Source organism: Chrysemys picta, chromosome 5 (genome assembly GCF_011386835.1).
Source record: "Chrysemys picta bellii isolate R12L10 chromosome 5, ASM1138683v2, whole genome shotgun sequence".
Lineage (NCBI taxonomy): Eukaryota > Metazoa > Chordata > Testudines > Emydidae > Chrysemys > Chrysemys picta.
The window spans coordinates 41,978,089-42,005,255 of record NC_088795.1 but is presented as its reverse complement, the minus strand read 5'-3'; the positions used below and the strand labels follow the sequence as shown (position 1 = coordinate 42,005,255).

General features: G+C 44.5%; 2 long non-coding RNA genes across 4 annotated transcripts in view; one reads left to right on the top strand and one right to left on the bottom strand.

The window, feature by feature from the left end:
- LOC122173457 (uncharacterized) overlaps nucleotides 1-27,167 on the bottom strand; it is a 59,001-nt gene that overhangs the window by 7,744 nt on the left and 24,090 nt on the right. The window contains exon 3 of one of the 2 annotated variants that reach the window (XR_010601322.1): nucleotides 3,855-5,491. The exons of the other annotated variant lie outside the window; for it this stretch is intronic. This is a non-coding gene — a long non-coding RNA (uncharacterized LOC122173457). Of the gene's footprint in view, nucleotides 1-3,854; nucleotides 5,492-27,167 lie in introns of those variants that run through there. 2 annotated transcript variants of the gene reach the window in all.
- LOC135983612 (uncharacterized) lies at nucleotides 928-25,860 on the top strand. 2 transcript variants are annotated; one of them, XR_010601325.1, is made up of 3 exons: nucleotides 928-1,070; nucleotides 15,003-15,076; nucleotides 23,250-25,860. It is a non-coding gene; the product is annotated as an uncharacterized LOC135983612 (long non-coding RNA). The 2 variants fall into 2 exon arrangements; XR_010601324.1 differs by lacking the exon at nucleotides 23,250-25,860 and adding an exon at nucleotides 22,724-22,810.

Below are 27,167 nucleotides of genomic sequence, written 5' to 3'. Positions count from 1 at the left end.
GTGGGGGTCCCAGCTTGAAGGGTGGAAGAAGTGGGGCACAGAGAGCGCCTGGCAGAGAGGAGTGGGTGGGGAACAACAGAGGAGTGCAGTGGTCTCAGGCCCCCACAGTTTATAGGTTAATCCATCGGGGCAGGTATTGCAGGGAGTTGGGGGGTCTCTACCCCCAAAGCAGATGACAGGAGCAGATCTCCAGCCCAGCAGATTCCCGCCCCCCCCCCCCCAGCCAGTCTGCTCCCCCAGGGTACACAGACGGGTACGGAAGACTAGGAGTTTGGGTTCAAGGAGCCGGAGAGGCTTGTCAGATTAATCTAAATTGACCCTGTAATCATGATATCCACTCAGTCCATACCTAAACTTCTGTCTTTCTCTCTTGCGCTCTTTCTAGCAACTCTAAAGACAAAACGGACAAGACCACAGAAGCACCAAAGAAATGGCAGGAAAAGAGAAGGGAAGAAAAAGCCCCAGAGAAAGGATGGAGACACACTGCTTGCATGCCCCTGCTCCCCTGTAATGAGGGCTCGGGTCTTAAACACTTGTTTCAGTGGGTTTAAGCTCCCTAGAAGTGCCATGTAGAAGGACCTCCCTGTAAATAGTGATCAAGGTCCTTCGCCTCCAAACAAATGATTTGGGTATCCATTACATATCTGTAGCTCAAGGGCCACACTTAAATATGGGCTCAGGTCTCTGTCTGTTTCACACCTTTGGGACCTAGTCTTTTAAATGCCCTGTGTGATTGATCTCTCCATGCAACAAAGTTTCAGTCCGTCCGTCCCCCCCACTACTGAGATGGAGTAGCATCCCACTGAGCTGGAGAGGGAGGGACCACTCTCTGATCCCTGGTGGGCGGAGCCAGGCTGGCTCACTCCTCCTGCAGGAAGCTAAGTATAAAAGGCGGAGCCTGTAGCATAATTCAGCCTGAGCCAGGGAAGGGAACAGGTGTCCGCAGACTGCTCTTGAGCCTGAAGCTACACTGTGTCCTGCCTGAGGATGAGACTCACCCAGGAAAAGAGTTGCTGGGATTGCTGCTTGCTATATACCTTGAGAAGCTAGAGGCTGATCCTGAATTGCAGGTACCTTATATGGTAGTAGGAGAGTAGGAAGTAGTCCAGGGACAGCTGACTATAGTTGAGTTCTGTGACTACCTGAATGCTGGTCAGTGTGTTTTGGTTGGCTCCCTGCTGAGCCAGTGGTGGAACACTAGCATGGTTGGGGTCCTGGGCTGGGACCTGGTGGAGTAGGATGGGCTTGGGTCCCCCATGCCCTGCTGCCAACCCTGCCTTGGGGTAGCAGCCCTTAAGTTCAGAAGCCTGAGTTTCCCTGCTGGAGTCACTGTGGTAAATCTTGGACTGCTTGTTCATTTGCTCTACCCTGCTCAAGGGCCTGGGCTCCTTCAGACTGTTGGACTGCACTGTCCCACCTAAGGAGCTGGTCTCTAATTCCTGGTAAGGGGTGGTGTCCCAAGGGTGTAGTGAGGTGGTCAGGGACGGCTCTATGTATTTTGTCACCCCCCCAGCATGGTGTGTCTGTGACAGGTCTGCTGGTAATGTGGATTTGGCAGTGAGCCTGCAGGAGGTCTGCCAAAGCTGTGGGACTGGTGGACCTCCTGCAGGTATGCACGGAAGGCTGCCTGACTGCTGCCTATAATGATGCTGTTCTGGCGGGACCTAACTGAGAATGCCAATTCAGGAGAAACTGTTTTAAAGCAGGGCAGTTACAGCCCAAGGCTGGGGTTTTTCCACCTCTAAGGCAAACCAAACCAGCCAGCCAAAGAGGACTGTGGTCTCAACCTACTGGCTAACCACCAGTCACACAAGCAATTCCCTTAGACACTCCAGTTTCCCAGTATCACCACCCGTGCCACTTGTTATGTGGACAAATGGTTATGAAAACCAATACCTCAGTAAAAGGAAAAAAGGTTCTCTTGATCCCAAAAGGACCAAGCCCCAGACCCAGGTTAATATACAAATCAGATCTTGCCCACAAATCATGCTGTTGCCAATCCTTTAGAATAAGGAATAAAAGGAAAAAGTTATGGATGAAAGCTAGAATTGGTTAAATGGAATCAATTACATACAGTACTAGCAAAGTTCTTGGTTCAGGCTTGTAGCAGTGATGAAATAAACTGCAGGTTTAAAATCAGGTCTCTAGAGTACATCCCCAACTGGGATTGGTCCTCAGTCCTTTGTTCAGAGCTTCTGTTTGTAGCAAAGTCCCTTCAGAGGTAAGGAGCAGGACTGAAGACAAAATGGAGATGAGACATCAGCCTTTTATAATCTTTTCCAGGTGTAAGAACACCTTTGTCCTTACTGTGGAAAATTACAGCAAAATGGAATCTGGAATCACATGGGCCAGTCCCTGCCTACATTGCTGAGTTACAAGGCGTATTTGCCTTCTCTCAATGGGTCGATTGTATAGCTGATGATCCTTAGCTCTGCCTAGCCTGCTTGATGGCCCATTAACACCAACTTGTCTGGGATGTCTCCCAGAAGCATAGCATTCTTTGAAATACAGACCGTATAGAGCCAATATTCATAACTTCAACTACAAAATTGATACACACATATAGACAGCATAATCATAACCAGCTGACCATAACCTTGTCTTAGACACCTCATTTGACCCCCTTTATACAAGATTTGATGCCACTACAGGACTTTGGTTGCAACAATGTTCTATATGGTCCCAGTTCAAATCAATAATGTGACACTGCCCTCACAGCAACTGTCAGGCTGCCCCCCCCACGGCTTGCCGCCCCAGGCATGGGCTTGGCATGCTGGTGTCTGGAGCCACCCCTGGTTAATACGCGGCATGTGGTATATGAAACACGGTTGCATGCCAAACTGATTGATGGGGAGGGGAGATGGCTGTGCTTATGTAAATCTCATTTGTTTGAGAGGGGAAGGGCAAGCAAGCAAGGTTGGTGCAGGGGAGTGTACGCAAATCTAATCTGGGGGAAGTGTGGGGAGTGGATGAAAATGTGAGTGATGGTGGTTGGGGGTAAACACAAGCCTGATTACTGCATGGATGCATGCAGTCTCAGTTGTGGGGGAGGGGATAGGAGTAGCTAGGCACACACAAGCTTGATTGAGGGAAGTGGGGGGAGGGTGCACTTGAACCATCTATCAGGAGATATGTTGTCTGGCACATTTTACCCTGCAAGAATGAATTTAGTCTAGACTGGGCACATACAAAGGAGTCCTCTGCAGGGAAGGAGAGGACATACAAATCTGCTGGGAATGCATGTGTGCACACACACTTAAGTGGGGGATGATTGCTTATAAATATATTGTGGAGAAGGGCTGGACACATGGAATCGTGACTGATTTTAGGTTGGGGTGTGTGAATGCAGGCTAACCTAATTTTGTGGGGGGTATAGACAAGCTGGTTACAATGAGTTTAATTGGTGTGGTTTTTTTTGGCGGGGCATGCACACTTGATTGGTGGGGAGAGAACACCAAACTAGCCTCTTCTAACATCACCATCTTCTACACCAAACATCCACAACTAGTGGGCAAAAATAATCTAGTAAAGGGTAGAAGGGGGGGGTGGGGGAAGGGATAGAGATGCATGTGGTCTCTTACAGTGGAAAGACTAATTATTATACAGTTAGTATTTTTTTCATATGGAAGCCCTGTGAAGGTGAGATTCATCAGTGTATTTAAGTGTGTTCCCGGCTTGAAGCATGAACTTCAGTGAGTTGGGTCTCATATGCTTAAGTACTTTCTGGAATTGGAGTTTTAAGGATGAACAATTACAGAGATGGGGTTGGGATGGGGGTGGGTTTTTTCTTTTTGGTTATATAGGTATTTAATACAAATAACTACTGTTGGAGGTTGCCATTTTGTATTAAATATTTTATTTATAAGTAATAAATACTGATGATGACATACAAGAATGAATAAATAGTAGACTTACATAAATATACTGTTACAAATCCAGTAAAATGACCTGCCAATATTGTCACAGCACACAAGGAGAATAAATAGTAGCAACAGCTGTTAAAATGCCACTTCATCTCATTTTTTATGCCATATTAAAGAGTCACTGATTTCAGTTAGTACTTCCAAAAAGCTGGTATTTTTATATCTAAATTTCCTTATGAGTTTGTCGCATATTTGAAAACTTCTTAATTCTACTTGGATTCTCTTGCCAGCACTGAGGCTGAAGTTAACTGCATAGCTATTATGAAATAATTGTTATTTCTTCACTTCCATCCTGGTGAGCTGTAGGTCCTGGATTGCCACTGGGCATTCTCCTTCAGGGACTCCATGGGCTTGAGACCCTGTTGGGGCCACCTGAAATCTCCTTCAGTAATGCTAATTCAACTACTCTGGGGAAAAGGTTTTTTGTACTGGACACTCCTTCTATGGAGTCTGTCAATGTGACTGATCTCCCAAACGCACAGGCTGTATTGCATGTTTTTTTCAGGTATGCATCTATCCCCTGGAAGTACTTTTTCACACTACAAAGGAAAAAGGACACTAAAACTTGTTAGTCTCTAAGGTGCCACAAGTACTCCTATTCTCTTTTCACTCTAGTGAACTGGTGCTCCTCATTTTCTGGGTTGGTTAATTCTGTGCTCTCAAACATGCCTCCAGTCTCTGAATTTGCAGATAAAGTCCGTACTGTCACCTGACTAGGGAACTCCCATCCCAGGCAGTTGGCATGATCATTTTGCTAAAGATGGTGAAATCCTCTTGGGCATTCTTTTACTGAATGATTGTACAGTACCCATAATAATGAGAAGTAGTAATCAGCTTGCGCTAGACCTTCTACCTGTCACTGTAGTGCATGTTAACCTGTCAGTTACCACAGCAAACACTTTCCCTACAGTTTGCATGTTGCAGAACTTCAATATCTAGATCCGTGATAGTCAGACCTCGGTAGTTCAGGAGCCAAATTAGTGATCAACATTACCCAAAAGAGCTACAGTTGTGTGAATGCATTGATTCATTTAGTATTCATATTTAAACAGTATGACGGGGGAAATATTTATAATTTTTTTATATAATGTATATTGGAGCAAGTTGACAACTTAATTGGTTAATGACATAGTAAAAACATACTGAGTAATAACTTAGACTGGTTAATAATTAAATCACCCAGTGGTGTGTAGTTTTTTTTTTTTTTTTTTTTTTCCCAGTGTATGATATAGATGCATCAAAAAGCCACTTGTGGCTCACAAGCTGAAGTCTGAGTATTACTGATCTAGATGCAAGTCATGACATGTTCTGAGAAATACATATTATCAGAATAGTCCCCTCTGGTCCTTGAGATGATATTGTCTCCATTTGTTGGGTTTCCCCCCCAGCATTTCTTCTCCATTGGGGCTTAATTAACCCACATGGTATTTCATAATAGAGTGAATGTATTGCATAACGCTTGATGTGTTATGCAATACATTCACTAGTGTTAGTCACTGTGGGAAGAATCTGCAGAGAGGAGGGATTCCACTGTCCTGTCTTAACCTCAGTAGTTGTAGCATCCAGAGCTGAAATGAAATAATTAAAACACAAAGGGTAAAAATATAATTGACTAGATCTCAATAAATCACAGATGTTTTCCACATGTAAGCTTGCAAGTCTCTTAGTATGTTCATATTTTTTTTAAGTCTCTAGGAAGCTTCTCATTCCTTGAAATACTAGGAATAGCTCTCATGAGGACAAATTAATTAATAGCAATGATAATCATAGAAACACTACATGTGTCGAAGTCCAAGTACTTTGTGGTGTGGTGAGGGAGGAAAGTATCATTATCTGATGACCAAAGGGCTGGTGAGGTGCCAAAGTATTCCACATATGTGTACTTTGTTGCTTGGTCTGCCAATTACCTACTGCACAACAGTACTGATATGTGGGAGATTATGAAGATCTGCAAAAATAAATAATAGTAGAAACACAGAAAAATAAGTCCATTTCCAGGACAGAGTCTAAAGCGGCTGCCATGGAAATCAGTTGCTATTTGGCCATTGAACCTGTGGAAGAAGGATCAGGCCCTATATAAACAGAATTATAAAATACTTGCTCTCTGTTCAGCTGTATAAATTGCACTAATGTCAATTCATTTACTCCAGGGAAAGTTTTGTACTGTACCTTAGTTACTAAGTCTTCTTGTGAGTTTGTCAATCAGTACAAACCATCTGGGTATTTCCATGAGAATGATCTCCCAGGCACACAGGCTGTATTGCTTTTCTATAGATAGAGATCAACACTTAGATCATCCAGAGTTCTGAGATGATGATGATAGAGAGCCCCTGACTAAGCCAGCCCTGATTACAGAATGGGCCTCATCTGAGAGAATTGGGTGATTCCAGGTTTAACTACTGAGTGGGCCCAGCTGACAAAGGGCTGGAAGAAAGAGCATGCAGGGAGTCAAAAGGTGTCTGCAGGGTCTTGAGTGAGCAGGGAAGTGTAGACAGTGCTAGATTGATGGAAAAAGTCTTCTGTTGACCTAGCTACCGCCTCTTGGGAAATGGATTAACTACAGCGAAAGGAGAACCCTTCCCATTACTGTAGTGAGAATGTACACTGAACATTCCTTTTGAATGTTCACTTTTGATTTATCAAATAGTAATTAATTCTTATCTGTGGGCCAGTAGGGAGATGACTGGCCCTTATATGAATTTGGGGGAGGAGAGCTGAGGGAGTTGGAGGACAGTGTTATGGACTACTAAAGCATAAGACTGGTGTGCTTCTGAAATGGGAGGTGAAAGACCATAGATAGAGCTAAGTGTTGCTTGGTTGATAGAGGGCTATATAAATACTCTGATAAGTGCTTTTGTTGGTATTGTATGTGTTTTGCTATTTGTTTTTTGGGACACTCGTAGGTGCAAGTAGCCGGTTACATCACTTAGTCCTTTGTGCATTTCTGGAAGGCACTCAGATACTACAGTGACTCAGTCACATAAGAACCTGCATAGACTTCTTAACATTTAAAAAATGTTGCATTTTTTATTTAAAAATTAATTTAGCACTAGTTTTGCATTGACAACTGTTTGTTACCATTTTAAAGTTTTCTGTAATGTGTGTCCAAAAGTAACCCCTTTCTGCATACATCCTAGCATGACTTGCATCTGAAGAAGTGAGGTTCTTACCCACAAAAGCTTATGCTCCAATACTTCTGTTAGTCTTAAAGGTGCCACAGGACCCTCTGTTGCTTTATCCTAGCAGTAGTTACACAGGTCCATTTATTTGGACCAGGAATACTGGTCAGCTATAAAGAAGCAAGTTAACTGAATATATTTGGTATCTCATTCAAACCTAGGGGGGCGAGGAAGAGTAAGCATATTTCTCCATTTTCATGTGCATCAAGGTAGGGGACTATATTCCAGACTGTCCCACTAGTGGAAGTCAGGCAGATGGTATGGATCATCTCAAAATAAGAATATATTGGCTTTTTATTAAATACAATCTAGAATATTTTTAAAATCTTATTTATTGAGAATCGGTTCAGGATCCATGTCCTTGACTAGAAAGTCATATCTTGTTTTTCATTCCCTTCATCAAATTCACAATTGGTATAAACAGATGTCAATGACAGGAGTCACACTTGCTTATCCAAGCAGCAGATTTTGCCTCCTGGTGGTATTATACAATAAAATACTGTTGCTAAAGTGATATTTTAAGCATCAGAATTCTCAACTCAACTGCCTAACTTTAGGCCAGGTGAGCACTACCCAGAGACATCTACACAGAACACATCACAGGACACTGCCAGTACCAGGTCGAGTAACCGAGAACGCTGACCAGGGAAATAACCCACTTCCTTCCCTGACGAACCAAGGAACGCACCCCACCCATGTACTTATTCTCTACACCAATACCTACTTGGAGTCTTAATACATTCCATGGGTGGCATACCTGAGTGCATACATCCACTGATGCTTTAAAAACTCCCACACCCCAATCTGAATCTATGCTGGTTATGTGATATGTATGAACCTTGAATGTAACCGATACTTGCAATCCCCCATAACCCAAGCCAACCCCAGCTGTGCAGTAAATTTGATTTTAAATGTTGTTAAAAATTAACTGGTATGCATAAATGTTTTTAAACATAAGGTATTTACCCATCTGCACCATCACTTTATTTATTTATTATTTCTTCACAACTTCAATGTAGCTTTGGCAGAACTGGGAGGAAAGTAACTAGCCACAAGATGTTTCTTTCAATACTACAGAGAGCGTACTAGATGGTGCCTTTTCCCAAGTTTCTCAGAATACATGTAGTGCAATTGATCTCTACTCTTTTCGTCACAGTAATTCCTGTGTGACTAATGTGTCAAACTTCACATTTTACTGATAAGTTGCAAAGAAAAATGTATTTGAAAATATCTGAGGCTATCATTTAGACATGTCTAAGGCAAAACAGCTCTACACTGAAAGACAGGACTATAAAGTGTCAAGAGAAAATCCCCTTTCATCTACATAGCTTTTTAAAATTATATATACAGTAGGATTCCAGAAGCTATTATAAGTGAAGAACAGAAGGGAATCTGTTCCTAATAAATAGCATGAAAGATTTAAAGTATATTTGGTTTTAATTCATGTTAGATATTTGGATTTGTTTTAATGAATGACTCTAATATCTTAGCAAGACATAATGGCTTTGCATTAGCCAGAAGAGATTCAGTTTATCACTTGCACATGATCCTTTGCTCCTTGAGTGACAGTGGCTAAGAGGGCTACAGAAATAGTGGGCTCAGCCTATCCAGGCATCCATCCCTCTGCTCAATTCTCGAGTGAAGTTCCTAGCTTCCAAACATTGGTTGACACCCTTTCTTTACACCTCATACAAATTTGAACAAGCTAATAGTTCCCCCATGCAGCCATTCGCAGCTGGGGGCTGTCGCTATAGCAAAAAGTTTAAGGTGGGAGAGCATAAAAATAGATAAAACGGTGGAGGTAATGTGGAAGATACAAGGATGCAAATGGATGGAATACAAGCCATATGAGCAAAGGCTAAAGGAACTGAGTATTCTTAATTCAGGAAAGAGGAGATTAAGGGGGGAATATAATAGGGAACTTCAAATACTTGAAAGGCTGCCATAAAAAAAGATGGAGGAAAGGTTGTTCTCTTTTGCCACAGATGGCATCACATGAGGCAATGGGTACAGCCTAGCAGGCTTAGATTTAGGAAGTTTTTTCCTGCTATTTAATCTAAGAGCAGTAGGAGAATGGAAACAGATTGCCTCCAGAAGTTGTGAAAGTGTTTGTTTGTGTGTTTGTTTTCCCTCTTCTCCCCCCCCCCCCCCCCCCTTCCTCCACAGGAGGCTTTCAAAAGGAGACTGGATAGCCATCTGTCTTGGATGATTTAAACACAACACATCCTGCATCTTGGCAGAGGGTTAGACTAGATGACCACAAGGATTCTTTCTAACCCTACAATTCTAAGATTCAAAGATCATTCAGAGGAACGCAAACACACTCCTATAAAAATGTGACATTAATGCAAAATAATTATGCTAACATAGTGGGATGGACAGCTTTAAATGATACTCAGTGAACCTACAAGAGACAGAAGAGAAATGCCAAAAATATTGTTTAATAAACTCTGAACGCTCAAAGTACAAAATTAAACAGACCAGGTGGGTGAGGCAATATCTTTTATTAGACCAACTTCTCTTAGTAAGAGAGGAGCTCTGTGTAAACTCAAGCTTCTCTCTCACCAACAGAATTTGGTCCAATAAAAGATATTGCCTCATCCACATTTTCTCTCTAATATACTGGGACCAATACAGCTATACCACTACTGAATACACTATTAAATCTTGTATAAAAGACAAGATATTATGTAGACCTGTTGGGATGATGATGTTTCTGGTTTAGTGAATAAAGTTCCATGGAAGACACTGAGAAAATGGACTTCATGTAGAAGAAATGAAAAGATAGGAGAATGTAGAAGGTTAGTGAGAGGATAAGTGTGTGTATATAATATATAATTTTTAATATTCCAGATTTCTAACACTGTAGCAAATATCTTTCAGTTTGGAAATATTCCCAAGAGATGGTTCCCCTTACTATAGCATTCCCTCCTGTATTTTGTTCTGAGTTTTGGATTGGTTTCATTTTTTAAAACTGGCATGTGGCAATATCAAACAATAAATTTCCTTCAGTATCCTTTCTGCGAGGGGGAACTTGTCCTGCTTATAGTAATTAGTGTTATAGTCTTCCACGCTTCTGGAGAGATTTGTTGCTTCATTTCCTTGTCCAATTTCCTAATAGCTAGGCGCATGGTGAGTTGTGACTGCTGTTATTGACTGGCTCAGAATTGCACAGACAGCTAATCTGTGCTAAAGTATCCTATTAGGATGGGTTAACAATTGCTGCCTGCTTATTTGTTTCACCCACCTGTAAAATCTTGTCATTTAAATAGTAAGCTGTTTGGGGCAGGGACTTTCATTTACTATGCCTGCTCAGTGCTGAGCAAAGTGGGACCTTAACCTGGTTGAGGGTACTACAATATAAATAAAGCCTAACCTCATAAAAATTGTCCTCTAGTCCTTGGTGCAAGATTCCTATTTATCATTGTTTCTATTGCAGTAGCACTTAAGAATCCAAATTTGGAGTCTGGATCTCATTGTACTAGACTCTGTATATACAAATAGCACAAAGACCGCATCTGCCTCATAGAGGTCACAATGTGTGTTAGGGAAGTATTCCAATACTTAGAAATTAATCAAAGAAATAGTTGTTTGGAATCCTTATGACTGTAGTGACACCTATCTTTATGGCTTCAGGAACAACTTTCAACTGTGGAAATGAGGTTGACATGAACTAAAAATAGTCAGTCAACTTTACACATATTAAGAAAGTTAACAACTAAACTATTGGATGAAAGATGAAACAAATGGGTTAAAAATTGATTGTCTAGAACAGTATGTGTACCTGATATTTCTCTGACTCTACTGTATTCTGACATACTGCTAATGTAAAAAATACTTCCATTATCAATAATTCTGTTTTCTGTTATAATTTATTTTAAAAATACCAATTAAAAACATAGGCCATATAACTAGAAATTGCTATAAAAGTGAGAACTAAGACTCCCAATTAACTTTTTATTGGTTGAATGGTCTGGCTTTGACTGAAGTTCAGCATTCCAGGCTGGTAGCTTGTCTTTTTAGCTAACTTCAAGAGTGAGACTTTGAGCCCAGAACCAGTGATCCTACATGTAGGATACAAGAAGCCCTTCTGTGCATGAGGAAAAACCAGGCCTACTCAATCATCAAAGTGGCTCTTTAGAGGTAGAACAGTCCCCTAAATTGGCAAAGATGGTTCAAAACTTGTCCTTACTACTGATCATACTGTAATACATGACATCTCAGAATTAAGACCCAGTTACTACCAAGTGGTAGAATCAACCAAGCAACATCGACATGTTCTGGGTTGCAAATAGCACTGTTCCATTTAGCAGGAAAATGGAATACTTCTCTCAGACAGTGGAGAGAAGCCAAGAAGTGAATTCTCAGGAAGAATATCTATAGACAGGATATTTTAAAATGAAAAGGTGGGAGTTGAAAAACTTGAGTACTATAGATTATAAAACTTGCATCCATTGTCAGGATGGATACAACTGGTATTCTCCACAGAAGATCATTTTCTCTACTGAATGTGAGAGTCTATATAGACTTTGATCACTACCTGCTGATCCCAATCTATCGGGGATCGATTATCACATCTAGTGTAGATGTGATAAATCAATCCCCAATCGCTCTGCCATTGACTCCTATACTCCACCACGGCTGAAATTGTGTATCTTAGGTCGATCCCCCAGTGTAGACCAGGCCTAAGAAATCTGGGTCCAGGTTCTTGTACTAGGGAAATTCAGAGGCAGTAATAGTATATGGTACACACTTTTTCTCAGGGAACCCATGGAAAAAGACAACTCTGGACAAAATCTTCCATGGATTTTTTTTCAGTAATTCATGAACAGCTGGTGGAATTTTGCCAAGCTTGCCCAAAAGTCATTTAAAAATGCCTCCAAGTCACGAAACAAAACTTTGAGCTATAATAGCAGTCATAAGTCCCATTGGAAAAGGTGACCTCAGATGTCAAAGTATTCTGAGCAACACTTTATTTCAGCATTTAAACTTTGAAGAGGAGGAGGGTTTAATTAAATTCTCCCAACTTTCTCCACTTGTCTTCACTGCCCACACACCCACTTGGAGGTTGAGGAATGCTAAATGTTCCTCCATACACAATGCTAAATGCTGATCCACATGACAGCCAGATAAGATTGCTTGAGAAATCTGCAATCTGTTCTCTCTGCCATGCGCCTGGTTCTGGCCTCCCAAGACAATAAGCTTGGGGCACAAAGTTGGGTCACCTGCATGAACATGTGTATTACTTTCCAACTCCACTGAAGTTTGACCCACTTGCACCAGGGCTGAATTTACTCCAGTCTGTTTAAATATATAAATCTGTGAGCAATAACATTTGGCAAATTACATAATTTTACTATTTAAATTAAGTTTGTTCTGCAGGTGAGGGATGGATCTTGAATGTGCTTGTGGATATGAAATTTCCCTCACCATCTCAGCTACTAATTCATATGTTAAATCCTAGAAGGATCATTTGTTGGACCCAAAAAAAGAGCAGTTTTCTCCTTCCTGAAACATGTGCCTGGCTTTCATGAAACAGACACACCTTTTAGTCTCCCCTAACTAGGAAAATTACCTCTTGCATGATGTCAACAAGTTTCAGCACCTGTTAATTTGCATATGGATTAATTGCAAGCATGGATCAGGACAAGCTGTGTTTTGCACCTTCAAGAAACTCTAGTTAGGGCCAGCTTGAAGTGAGACCTGTTATCAGTAACAGCTAATTTTTCTAGTATAGACCAAGCCTTCTGAAATTGAAACAGAGACCAAAAATCAAGACCATAGCACAATATAGCATTGTACTATCCATATAAAATTAGTCCCAGATAAATGGGACAAAACCAAATAACGACTCCCCAACCTGATATTTTTGTCAGAGTAGGTGGGCCCTTGGTAGCCCCAAGGAAACAAACTTTCTCTAGAGAATTGTACATACTCCTCTTGCATGAGTGTGACTGCTGCTGCTGCAACTAGGCAACCTGTTGGAGAACGAAGAGCACTGCATCCACAAACAGCATTCCCTACAAGCATTGTCATTCATCTGGATTGCTGAATATATTCCATAATGCCTGGCATCCTGGAGCAGGTGCATAGGATCTGGGATTCACTATCTATTTTCACCTGTTTGCATTTTTGGTTAGTTCCATAGCTTGGGGGAAGGGGCAAACTTTTTTTGCCTGAGGGCTACATCAGGTTTCCAAAATTGAATGGCAGGCCGGTTAGGGGAGGCTGTGCCTCGCCGAACAGCCAGGCATGGCCCGGCTCCTAACCCCTATTCAACCCCCCCCCCGCTTCTCACCCCCTGACAGTCCCCTGGGACTCCTACCGCATCCAAACCCCCCTGCTTCCTGTCCCCTGACAGCCCCCTGGGACACCTTCCTCATACAACCTCCCCCCTCCTTCTTGACTGCCCCCCAGGATCCCTGCCCCCATTCAGCCACTCCTGTTCCCTGCCCTCTGACTGCCCCAAGCCATGTCCACCCCTTGACCACCACCCCAAACTCCCCTGCCCTCTACCACACTGCCTGGAGCCCTGGTGGCTGGCATGAGCTGAGGCTGCAGGGGAGGGGAGGGTTACCATATTTCCACAAACAAAAAAGAGGACACGGGGGGGAGCCCCGCCCCACCCCCTGACTGCTCCCCTCAGAACCCCAACCCCCCCTGCTTCTTGCCCCCTGCTGAGAACCCCCTACCCTAACTGCCCCCCCCAGGACCCTACCTGTCCCCTGACTGCCCTGACCCTTATCCACTCGCATGGGTGGCAGGGTTGTAGAAATTTTGGTGGTGCCCAGAACCCCCCACCCCACCTGCCTAAGGCTCTGGGAGGGGGGTTGGGTGGGGGGGAGGAGGTCTGGGGTGCAGGTCCTGGGCTGGGGATTAGGGTGCAGGAGGGGTGCAGGGTGCAGGCTCTGGGAGAGAGTTTGGGTGCTGGGTGCAGGCTCCGGGCTGGGGCAGGGGGTGGGTGTGCAGGAGGGGGTGAGGGGTGCAGGCTCTGGGATGGAGTTTGGGGGTGGGAGGCGGTGCAAAGGGAGGGGGTGCAGGCTTTGGGAGGAAGTTTGAGGGCAGGAGGGGGTGTGTGGGAAGGGGAGAGGGGGATTGGGAGGGAGTTTGGGGATAGGGGATGCAGGGGTGAGGGCTGTGGGTCTGGGGATGAGGGGTTCATGATGCAGGAGGGGGCTCAGGGATGGAGCAGAGGATTATGGTGTGTGGGGATGAGGGCTGGGGCTGGGGGGTTTGGGGTGTTGGAGAGGCTCAGGGCTAGGGTGGAAGGGCAGGGTAAGGGCAGCCTGTCTTCCCATTAGTGGATGGGGGCACTAGGACCCGGGGGCAGCAGACAGCAGTTGCTGCTGGCTCTGGCAGTACACGCAGACAAGGGAGAGGCAGACAGGGAGGGGGGACCCACGGAGGGGGGGATGGCAGGTGGAGGCTGGGGACCCATCCAACACTTTCCCCCCCCCCCCCCCGACTCCCCTTACCATTCTGGCTCCACGTGTTTGCAAAACACACTCCCCGGTGGGTCGGCTTGTGTGTTACACAGGACTACAGAGAGAGGGAGGGGGGAGCAGGGGAGGGCTCTGGCTGCTGGAGGCCAATGGGAGTGTCAATCGGCCTAGCCGCCCAATCAGCAGCCACACTCTGCATGGAAGGGAGGGAGGGAGGCGAGGGAGAACCGCCCCCCCACCCCCGGACATTTTAACCTTGTTACCAATTCCTCCCGGACGGCTATTTAGAGACGCAAAAGCCGGACATGTCCGGGGAAATACGGACGGATGGTAACCCTAGGGGAGGGAGAACAGCGGGGAAGGGGCCAGGGGCTAGCCAGCCAGGTAGGGGGGTCCCGCGGGCCGTAGTTTGTCCACTTCTGGCATAAGTGGTAGTAATCAAACCCTCTCATTTTCAGATGTCATAGCAGTAAGTCATCCGTTCCCTTTTCACACACTGCTGGACCACTTTTGAGTAGCAGCATTCAAGGAGGTAAATTCCTTGTTTTTAATATTTTAATTCATCCTATAACCTTCTAATTTTTATTGTATCTTCTTTGCTTTTTTTTTATTTTATTTCATGCTGGCTGTATGGATTGAGCACAGGATGACTGTGAGCCACCAATGAAATACAGCTGTGAAAAAGGCAACTGCAATCCTAGGATGCAGGAGAAGCATTTCCAGTGATAAAGTATTAATGCCATTGTACAAGACACTGGTCTGACACTACACCCCATAGTCAGCATAGTGATATTAGGATATGATTATGGCATAATTATGATGCCTTTTGTATAAGGTGGGTCATGTAAGATGTCATTGGAAAAGTTATGATTTGCTGAATATGATTATCCTATTTGTGTGCATGTATGTTTTGTATCTGAAGTTATGAATATTGACTAGGTATCTGTATATCAAATGTGCTTACTCTGGCAACACCCACAGTTAGCCTTTCAGATACAACAATAAAAAGGCCAAAACATATTAAGGAAATACACACAAGCTCAAGGATTACCCCAGAAACTGTGTACAATAGAAACCCCTCGGAGATAGCACTACACAATGGGAACTGTTTGACCCAGATCACAGCAAAAGACTTTTCCAGCAAGTTGGAAGAAGATATAAAAGGTGTGTGGGGGAGAAATGACAAGGTGATTGGACTTCGCTCTCTCTACAACCCCACACCTGAAAGTACTGGAGGAAAAAGACTGAACTGAGGGGGAAGTGCTGGTCCCAAGCAGGAAAGAAGAAAGCCTGCCTGTGTATGCTTGATTCCAATACTAAACAGTACACTAAGCTTAGATTGTGGTTTTGTTTTATTTTGTATGGTAATCTACTTTGATCTGTTAGCTATCACTTAAAAGCTATTTTATACTTTACCTAAAAAACTGTGTTTTGAAGTGCAAAGGGGATAAATCTCATGATGAAGAGTTGGTGCACATCCACCTTCCTTTGTAGAAGTGGCAGACTAGTCAACAAATTCATACTGGACAGGTTTTGACTAGGCTAGGATGGTGCAGCTCCTGAGGTCTTGAGCTGGGAGTATTTTGGCTGCATCCTCTCTAGTGTGGGTGCATGAGTGGCTGGCCAGAGCATTCATGAACACAGCTGGGTGTGGTTCCTGTCTGTGGATGTTGGTGTGAGGGCAAGTTTGGAGAGCTATGCAGCTGGTCACATCACAGTGCAAGAGGGATCCCAGATTGGTGAGACTGAGGCCTGGTCTACACTAGGCGTTTATGTCGAAGTTAGCGCCGTTACATCGAATTAACCCTGCACCCGTCCACACTGCGATGCTATTTAGTTCGACATAGAGGTCTCTTTAATTCGACTTCTGTACTCCTCCCCGACGAGGGGAGTAGCGCTAAATTCGACATGGCCATGTCGAATTAGGCTAGGTGTGGATGGAAATCGACGCTAATAGCTCCGGGAGCTATCCCACAGTGCACCACTCTGACGCTCTGGACAGCAGTGCGAGCTCGGATGCTCTGACCAGCCACACAGGAAAAGCCCCGGGAAAATTTGAATTGGAATTCCTTTTCCTGTCTGGACATCGTGGCGAGCACAGCAGCACTGGCAACGATGCAGAGCTCTCCAGCAGTGATGGCCGTGCAGTCTGTGAATAGAAAGAGGGCCCCAGCATGGACTGATCGTGAAGTCTTGGATCTCATCGCTGTGTGGGGCGATGAGTCCGTGCTTTCCGAGCTGCGATCCAAAAGAAGGAATGCAAAGATCTACGAGAAGATCTCTAAAGACATGGCAGAGAGAGGATACAGCCGGGATGCAATGCAGTGCCGCGTGAAAATCAAGAAGCTGAGACAAGGCTACCAGAAGACCAAAGAGGCAAACGGACGCTCCGGATCCCATCCCCAGACATCCCGTTTCTACGAGGCACTGCATTCCATCCTCGGTGCGGCCGCCACCACTACCCCACCAGTGACCGTGGACTCTGAGGATGGGATACTGTCCACGGCCGGTTCCTCGGACATGTTAAGGGACGGGGAAGATGAGGAAGGAGATGAGGAGGGCGAGGCAGTCGGCAGCTCTCACAACGCTGATTTCCCCGACAGCCAGGATCTCTTCATCACCCTTACAGAGATCCCCTACGAAGCGTCCCCAGCCGTTACCCCGGACACAGAATCTGGTGAAGGATCAGCCAGTAAGTGTTGTAAACATCTAAACATTTATTTTTAACAAAACAGGAATATTAACAATTAAAAGAATGGGTTGTTCATGATTACTGTGCCCTAGGCGCTTAACGGTTTAGTCATGGGCAGTGCAAGTTTTGAAAAGAAATCTAGCAATGTCCGGTTTTCAGTGATTGTCCTGCACAAGCCGCTCTACTGTTTATTCCCTGCTACTGCAGCTACAGTAAAATGCGGTCAATATGTCCAGGGATAGAGCAGTAATCCTCCTGGGACATCTCGATGAAGCTCTCCTGGAGGTAATTTGAAAGCCGTTGCATGAGGTTCCTGGGGAGAGCGGCCTTATTGGGTCCTCCGAAGTACGACACGTTGCCGCGCCACGAGATTATCAAGTACTCGGGGATCATTGCTCTGCACAGCAGGGCGGCATACGGCCCTGGTCTTTGGAGGCTTTCCCGGAGCATTCTCTCTTTGTCGCTCTCGGAGATCCTCATCAGGGTGATGTCGGCCATGGTGACCTGCTTTTAATTAGGTAGGGGAATGTTAGTGTTGGGACTGCTTTCCCGTTCCTTTACAGAACTGTAACCGCTGGTTTGCAGCCACGCGGTGGAGGCGGGAGAGGGGCAGCCGAAAGGGATCGTTCCCGGGGACAGCCGCAAGGGGGTGGGACAGGGGCAGAGTTCCCGCTTGCCGGATTGCTGGCAGCAGGGACTGACATTGCTTTAAATGTGAAATGAGGCCAGTGGTAATATAAAAGTTTTAAACTGCCACAAGTCTACGGCTTACCATGTCTGCCTGCAACAGAAATTCCGTTGTGCTGCCCCGCTTCTCAAATGTGCTGTGCAAGACCCCAGGCACTGAATGCAAAGGCCGAGAATTCGACCTTGTGCTGAGTGTGCATGTGATAGGTGCTGTGCATGGTCTTGTTCACAGAGAAAGACTATGTTCTTTGTTCACAACTACATTTATCTTTCTGAGGAATTCACTCCCTTTTTCCCATTTCCACAGCCCCATCTGCAACTGTCTCACAACCTAGCCTGGAATCACACTCCCAGAGGCTAGCGCGGATTAGGCGTAGGAAGAAGAGGACATGGGAGGACATGTTCTCTGAGCTTATGGCCTGTTCCCAAGCCCAGGCAGCACAGCAGACCCAGTGGCGGGAGAACTTGACCCGAATGCACCAAGCCAACATGGATCGGGAGGAGAGGTGGCGGCAGGAAGACCAGCAGGCGACTCAAACGCTGCTTGGACTACTGAGGGAGCAAACGGACACGCTCCGGCGCCTTGTGGATGTTCTGCAGGAACGGAGGCAGGAGGACAGAGCCCCGCTGCAGTCCATCTGTAACCGCCCTCCCCCGCCACCAAGTCCCATACCCACCTCACCCAAAGTGCAAAGAAGGAGAGGCGGCAGAGTCTCTGCTAAGTCTCACTCCACCCCTGCAGAGAGCTCTAGTAGCAGAAGGCTCTCATTTCCCAAAATTTGAAAAGTTCTTTCCTTCCCGCCTGACACAAGCCCACGTCCAAGTTTCACCTCCCAGTTCCATGTGTAGTTGATAATAAAAAATTCGTTTCTGTTAACTATTGTTTCAATCATGTTCTTTTGGAGGAGGAGGGGAAAGGGGGTTGGTAATTTGACAGGACAGTCACCTTTGGCAGGGTACATAGTCGGGGGCAGGCACAGCAGCAGGGCACATACACAGTGCAGTGATGCAGTGTCTAGTTACCCCGGTTAGTCTGGGAGGTTGTTTTCATGTTATGTTGGGCGGGGGTGGGGGTTGCTCTGTGATTTTGTGGCAGGGGAGGGCAGTTACAGATCTTAAGCGCTGGTCCTTAGGCAGGATCACAGAGCCACACAGCATGGGATCTGTAACCGTCCTCCCCCTGCCACAAAGTCACATAGACCCCCCCCCCATACACACAGTCCCGATCAACGGAGCCTGTCACCCCTCCTAAAACAAGCATCCCACCGCAGCGGAGCCTGTCAATCCTTGAGTTTAGAAGCTGCATTCGCGTCACAACACTACACCCACTTCGCACCACAGTCTGCGTCCCAGTTTTAAAAAATTCCCACGAAAACAGTATTAAAGAAAACGGTGTGCTTTAACAAAGTAGAACTATTTTTATTTTGACACGTGTGTTGGAAGGGGGGTGAAGGGGGTATGTAACTGGATAGGATAGTCAACATTAACTGGGTAAAGAAACGGGGGCAGGTTTAGCTTCTCAGTACACAAACTTTAAAGTCACAGGTTACCCTGCTCACTCAGGAACTTTGCTTTCAAAGCCTCCCGGATGCACAGCGCTTCCCACTGGTCTCTTCTAATCGCCCGGCTGTCTGGCTGTGAGTAATCAGCAGCCAGGCTATTTTCCTCAACCTCCCACCCCGCCATAAAGGTCTCCCCCTTGCTCTCACAGAGATTGTGGAGCACACAGCAAGCTGCTATAACAATGGGGATATTGGTTTCGCTGAGATCACAGCGAGTCAGTAAGCTTCTCCATCTCCCCTTGAGACGGCCAAAAGCACACTCCACCACCATTCTGCACATGCTTAGCCGGTAGTTGAAGAGTTCTTTTTCAGTGTCCAGGGCGCCAGTATAGGGCTTCATGAGCCAGGGCATTAGCGGGTAGGCTGGGTCCCCGAGGATGACTATAGGCATCTCCACATCCCCAACAGTTATTTTGTGGTCCGGGAAGTAAATACCTTGTTGCAGCCGTCTAAACAGACCAGAGTTCCTGAAAACACGAGCGTCATGAACCTTGCCCGGCCATCCCACGTAGATGTTGGTAAAACGTCCCCTGTGGTCCACCAGTACTTGCAGCACCATGGAAAAGTATCCCTTTCGGTTAATGTACTGGGTGGCCTGGTGGTCCGGTGCCAGGATAGGGATGTGAGTTCCATCTATGGCCCCACCGCAGTTTGGGAATCCCATCGCTGCGAAGCCATCTATGATCGCCTCCACGTTTCCCAGGGTCACTACCTTTGGCAGCAGTACATCAACGATTGCCTTCGCTACTTGCATCACAACAACCCCCACGGTAGATTTGCCCACCCCAAACTGGTTCGCGACTGACCGGTAGCTGTCTGGCTTTGCAAGCTTCCAGAGGGCTATGGCCACTCGCTTCTGTACACTCAGTGCAGCTCGCAAGCGGGTGTCACTGCGCTTCAGGGCAGGGGACAGCAACTCACAAAGTTCCAGGAAAGTTCCCTTCCGCATGCGAAAGTTTCGCAGCCACTGGGATTCATCCCAGACCTGCAGCACTATGCGGTCCCACCACTCAGTGCTTGTTTCCCGTGCCCAGAATCGCCGTTCCACGGCATCAACATGACCCATTGCCGCTGTGATGTCCTCGGCGCTGGGTCCCATGCTTTCTGACAGGTCTGTGCTACTCTCAGACTTCAGGACATCTCCGCGGTGCCGTAGCCTCCTCGCCTGACTTTTCTGCATCTGCCTCAGGGAAACCTTCATGATAAGCTGCGAGGCGTTGAGAGCGGCCACAACTGCAGCGATGGTCGCAGCGGGCTCCATGCTCGGAGTACAGTGGCGTCCGTGCTGTCAATGACTGGAAAAGGGCGCGAACTGATTTCCCGCCGGCGCTTTCAGGGAGGGAGGGCGGGAGTGATGGACGGATGACGACAGTTTCCCAAAAGCACCCTCGACTCATTTTGTTACCCAGAAGGCATTGCCGGCTACACCCAGAATTCCAATGGGCAGAGGGGACTGCGGGAACTGTGGGATAGCTGACCACAGTGCACCGCTTCGAATGTCGACGCTTTCGCCGTTAGTGTGGACGCACAAAGTCGAATTACTGTCCTTAGTGTGGACACACACGTTCGACTTTGCAATATCGATTCCAAAAATTCGATGCAAGTAAAATCGAACTACTCTCGTAGTGTAGACAAGGCCTGAGGGCTCAGCTGTACCTCAGTTCCAGGTGGCCCCTTGGGGTGCATGGGGAAGAACCCATCACAACTGGTAAGACCTCATGTGGAATACTGTGTACAGTTCTGGTCATCCATGTTCAAGAAAGATGAATTTAAACTGGACCAGGTGCAGAGGAGAGCTAATTCAAGGATAATTGGGGGGAATGAAGGGCCTATTTTAAGAGAGGCGAATAGCTTAGCTTGTTTAGTGTAGCAAAAAGAAGGCTGAGAGAGGTTATGATCTGGAAAGGAGTAAACAGTGAGCTGACAAAACTTGCAAAGGATACATACACAAGATAGTTGCACCCAAAGCAGACTGCAAAGAGGTACAAAGAGATCTCCCAAAACTTGGTGACTGGACAACAAAATAGCAGATGAAATTCAATGTTGATAAATGCAAAGTAATGCACAAGGGAAAACATAATCCTACCTATACATACAAAATGATGGGGTCTAAATTAGCTGTTACCAATCAAGAAAGAGATCTTGGAGTCGTCATGGATATTTCTCTGACAACATCCACTCAATGTGCAGCAGCAGTCAAAAAAACTAACAATGTTGGGAATCATTAGGAAAGGGATAGATAATAAGACAGAAAATATCATAATGCTGCTATATAAATCCATGGTATGCTCACATCTGGAATACTGTGTGCAAATCTGGTGTCCTCCCTGTCAATCTCAAAAGATATCTTGGAATTGGAAAGGGTACAGAAAGGGGCAACAAAAATGACTAGGGGTATGGAATAGCTTCCATATGAGGAGAGATGGAAAAGTCTGAGTTTTAGTAATCTTAGAAGACAGATGACTAAGGGGAGGGACATGACAGAGGTTTACAAAACCATGACTGGTGTGGAGACATAAGGAAGTGTTTTCTCCTTATAACACAAGAACAAATGAAATTAATAGGCAGCAGGTTTCAAACAAAAGGAAGTATTTCTTCACACAACACAGAGTCAACCTGTGATCCTTTTTGCCACAGGATGTTGTGAAGGCCAAGACTACAACAGGGTTAAAAAAAGAACTTAGTTTAAGTTCATGGAGGGTAGCTCCACCAATGACTATTAGCCAGGATGGGCAGGGATGGTGACCCTAGCCTCTGTTTGCCAGAAGCTGGGAATGGATTCCCTCTGAAGCACCTGGCATTGGCCCTATTGGAAAATGGGATACTGGGCTAGATCAACCTTTGATCTGACCCAGTACGACCATTCTTATGCTCTCTATATGTACACTAGGGGGTAAATATCACAGAAGGTGAAGAGCTATTTAAGATAAAGGACAATGCTGGCAAAGGACAAATGGATATAAACGGGTCTTGAACAAATTCAGTCTGGAAATTAGGAGATTTATAGGAGTGAGGTTCTGAGACAGCCTCCAAACAGGAGTTAAGGAGACAAACAATTAGTTTTGAGAGAGAACTGGACAAATGTGAGTATGACTGTATGGTGAGATTGTTTGGGATGGTAAGGGCCCTTGGCAGCCCTGGCTTCCACTTTGTCTTATTCCTAAAAACTTCATAGGAAGGGATTTTTTGCCCTCTGACTTCTGGGTTTGAGGGGATTTTTTTAAACTTCCTTTCTCAGAAGCATCAAGGTGGGCCATAGCTGAAGATGGACCATTGAATACAGATGGCGCAGGGCTCTGAGGTGACACCAAGCATTCTCTCTCAGGTGCTTGGCTGGCTAATTCTTGCTCACATGCTCAGGGTTTAACTGATCACCAGATGTTGGGAATGGATTTTCCCCCAGGTCATATTGGCAGTGACCATAAAGGTTTTTGCCATCCTTTGCAGCACTTGGGTGTGGGTCACTTGCCAAGATTATTTGGTATGTCACGTAATCATTTCCCTCTCATTGCAGTGGCCTTGGGCACTGGTGCACCTCAGTGCCTCCTATTCTCTGCCAATGACCTATAATAATCTAGTGTCTTGTGGGCTGTAATACGTGATCTAATTTTGGTTTTTGACTTTAGTGTGAAGGTGCTAGGTAGTGGTGGTGGCCTGTGGTATATAGGAGGTCTAACTAGGTGATCTGGTGGTCCCTTCAGTTCTTTAAACTCTGATTTATGTTTTGTTTTGTAACTGAATTAACAAGATTCTTTTCTCTCTAGTACCCAATACAGGAATTCTCCAGGCCTGGGTATAAAGGGAGGACATCTTTCCAGCTCCCTCCATGTGGCCCAGCAAGTTTCCTAAATCCTGAATGCCTTGCCTCTGATGTATCAGACTCCATTGCCAGGGACGAGAACTGGGTGCTAGGCCTGTGTGGTATTATGGAAGTCTTTCAATCTACAGTACTATCAAATCAGCTAAATTTACAAGTAAACTTGTGTCATTTTCAGAGTCACTCTTCATAAAACAGCAGGAGCTTAGCAGGTCTGGATGTTTGAACTTTGGGGAAACTGTACCACCTTTTTTATATTTTTTTCTGTTTGGTAATAAGTTAACGGTTTATATATTTATCCCTTGCTCGGACTCATTTTGAAAGTCTACCACTCAACTATCTTGTGACAGTCTCACCATACCTCCCTCATTAAGTCTTTCCCTCTCACTTGTTTGTGATTCACCACAATTTTCTGTATCCGTTACGCTTTCATATGTTCTAAAAATAATTTTTCCATAACACAAGAAAGAGGGTACTTTAAAGTAAAAGGTAACAAACTTAAACGGTTACAAAAAATATACTGCCCTTGTTCACACCCATTATAATTAACCAGTGCAATTTGTTGCCTTAGGATATATTATACAATAGAATAATTAGTTATGGTTTGTACAGAGTGCTTTGGACATCTCCAGTGCGCTATACTAGAGAAGTATTCTTGTGAAAATAAGAATAGCCTTTTCATTTATCCAGCTATGATGAAATTACAAGGTTATCAATCCAAAGGTCTATGAAATAAACTGATTACAAATTAGATTTAAGAAAAAATGTCTTTACCCTGATATAAAATTATAGTAGGGCGAGTTTGTGTCTTCCTTTGAAGCAAATGACAAGGGCTAGAGCCAGAAGCAGGATCTTGAACTAGATGGACCATAGATCTATTCCTAGCAGTTCTTTCATTCTAATTATATAATCCATATTCAAAAATGCATATGACTGGAATAACTAAGAAATAACATAAAATAGTAAACTAAGCAAATATGGCAGAGAATATTATTCTACAACCATAAAAAATACACCATGTATGCACAGATCTGGCCAACGGAATAATGAGAGAAGACACCAGAAATAACAAGGAAGTTCACAAGGGTGTCAGGAAAAGACTGTATCTATAGCATAATAAAGAAAAGCACTTACATTGACCTGTTCTGCTTAGGTATTTTTAAAGAATTATTTTGTTAAAATTCTTAAAAAGGGAGCCAGGTTGTCCTAAAATCACTAGGGATTATCTTTGTATTGTCCGTAAGCTATTACATGAGCAACATGTCCAAGACCCTTTTAAATCAGGTGGCTATGTCTGAATGGTCTTTCTTTATCCAGTGTACAGCTAATGAGCATGTCATGGCTAACAAGAGATGAAAAATAATTTTAGGGCCAGATTTTTAAAGGTAGTTAGATGCTTAACGATGCAGATAAGTCATGTTGGGATTTTCCAAAGCACCTAGGTACCTAAGTCTCAAGTATAATTTATACATATTTTAAATACCACTGTTTCGGGGGCGGGCGGGGGGGGGGGGGAGTATTTTTTCCACTGGGAGTTGAGAAACATCTTTTTGGTGTGAATTCCAGAGTCCTACAAATCAAACAAGATAGAATATCATTCAAATAGAAAATAAACCAGTTTTGGGACTTAAAACTATTATTGAATTCTATTATGCACAAGAAAACAAGATACCTACAGTAACAGCCTATCTTGATGCTACACAAACACAATTACTGTGTAGCTTTTAGGGTATTAGTGGCAAGGTTGAGTAGTAGTTAGTAGAGAAGGGGAAAAAAGGCAGATCTTGGTCTGCATAAGTGAGAAATAACTATGCTGAAGTCAAAGAGTTACTTATTAATACTTGTAAATGAGATCAGAATCTAGCCTTAGAAGTTTTAAGGGATTGGTAACAGGGTACAGAAGCATTCTTTTTTATATTGCTTATTCAACTCAGATCCAGATGAGTGGTGATAGATAATTGTTTGGTGGCTTTTGTGAACTGAGATGATGGTCCCAGTTGCTAGTGAACAGCTGACTACTTAAAAAAAAAACAACCCACCATTGTGAAAGTTTAAGGTTGACTGAGAGTAAGAGTGAGGCAATAATACCCATAGTGGGAGAGAGGCAAGCTCTTAAATAATTGGGTTCCTGACCATATAGCAATTTTACTTAGCTCCTACCCAAAACCTTCAACTCCATATAGAAATGACTGCATAGCCTGTGCAAAGCCTGGACAGAGGTATTATGGAGTGACAACAGTGCGCCTCATTCAAGGAATAAACTGTTGCTGATTCAGCACTAGCTGAAGTTGCCATGGGCCTTTTTCTCTACGGACTTGCACCTCAAGTATTCATCTACAGCTCTGCAGAATGGGTGTAAAAATGCTATCAGATTAGAATAGGAGTGTTTTACCTCCACATTTGCACAGGTGTAACGGATCAGCTGAGAAGCATGGCAACCTGTGATAAAAAGGTGAAGGACGGGTGTGGATACAAGTTAATCTGTCATTATTTGTGACTAGTAAATTGTTCTAACATTCCCCTGAAGCAGCAGCAATCTTATTTCACTCAGAATGCACACGTTGGTGGGTGTGTTTCCTGGGCAATTACACTACAATTGATTTTTAGTCCCAATTTCATTACACCATATTTGGATAAAGTGATTTGGGAACTAAAAGACTGGATGCCCTCCTCCATGCTTTGTTGTGTGGCAGATGTGTCCTGTTTCTACAAAACATGTGGAAATGCAGTTCCAAGAGCAACTGGCAAGGGGATCAAGTTGAGGGACCAAAGTGTGTACATGTTTTTGAAAAACGTTACAGATACAACAACACTAGTGGGATGATGAGAAAGAAGTGGGCAAAGAGCCAAGAGCAATGTGAAATGAAAGAAAGAAGAGGCAAGACAAAAGCAGAACAGAAAAGAGAGAGGGAGTAAATCACTTACATCCAATAATACACTTACTATTTTCTCTGTAAATACATATATAGACCGTTAGTTTTTTAGGCCTGGGTAACTATTTTGTGTTTAAAAGCAGCATTGGCTACTACAGAGAGAGACTTTTACAAAAAGCTTACTGGCCAATACCCTTTTGAATATTTCAGAGTAGCAGCCGTGTTAGTCTGTATCCGCAAAAAGAAGAACAGGAGGACTTGTGGCACCTTAGAGACTAACAAATTTATTAGAGCATAAAGCTTATGCTCTAATAAATTTGTTAGTCTCTAAGGTGCCACAAGTCCTCCTGTTCTTCTTTTTTTGAATATTTGTGTGCCAGCTGTATTGTGAGCTCAGAGGCAAGCAATGTAGGCATTTTAAATTCTAGGCCTTATAGGCATTCTCAAGCTTGTTCATGGTGTGGACTGAATTTTAATAGACTAATTGTCTCATGGAGACCTCCTCTTGCGCATTCATAACTGCCAGGCCTCCCAGTCCCATTTACAATTGAATAACATCAATCATAATTATTGCTTATATGGAAAAATATTAGGAAACTATTTGAGGTATTTTTAATACAAGTTAGCTAGAAAAAAAGAGGAGAGCCAGTTCACTTTGGGCCATCAGCAAGTGCTCTATGGACAATAGTTTAAGAACCTCGTCTCTAGAAGTTCTGTTCTTATTTCCCTTGGTGGGTTCCCAATAACATACCTATGCACATCTAGTAATAAAGGAATCTTTACTAAGGGTATGTCTTCACTATCTGCAGAAAAGAATGGAAATATCAGACATATGAAGTCTAATCAATAATTCACTTGTGGTGAATGCAGGAGGAGGGTAAAAGGTTGCCCTTGTCCCTCAGGGCCTTGGAAGGAAATAAAATCTTAAACCATTGGTCTCTCAGACGTGGGTTTGACTCTGACAGTACTCCATGGCCCTCTCCTTCTTTCCC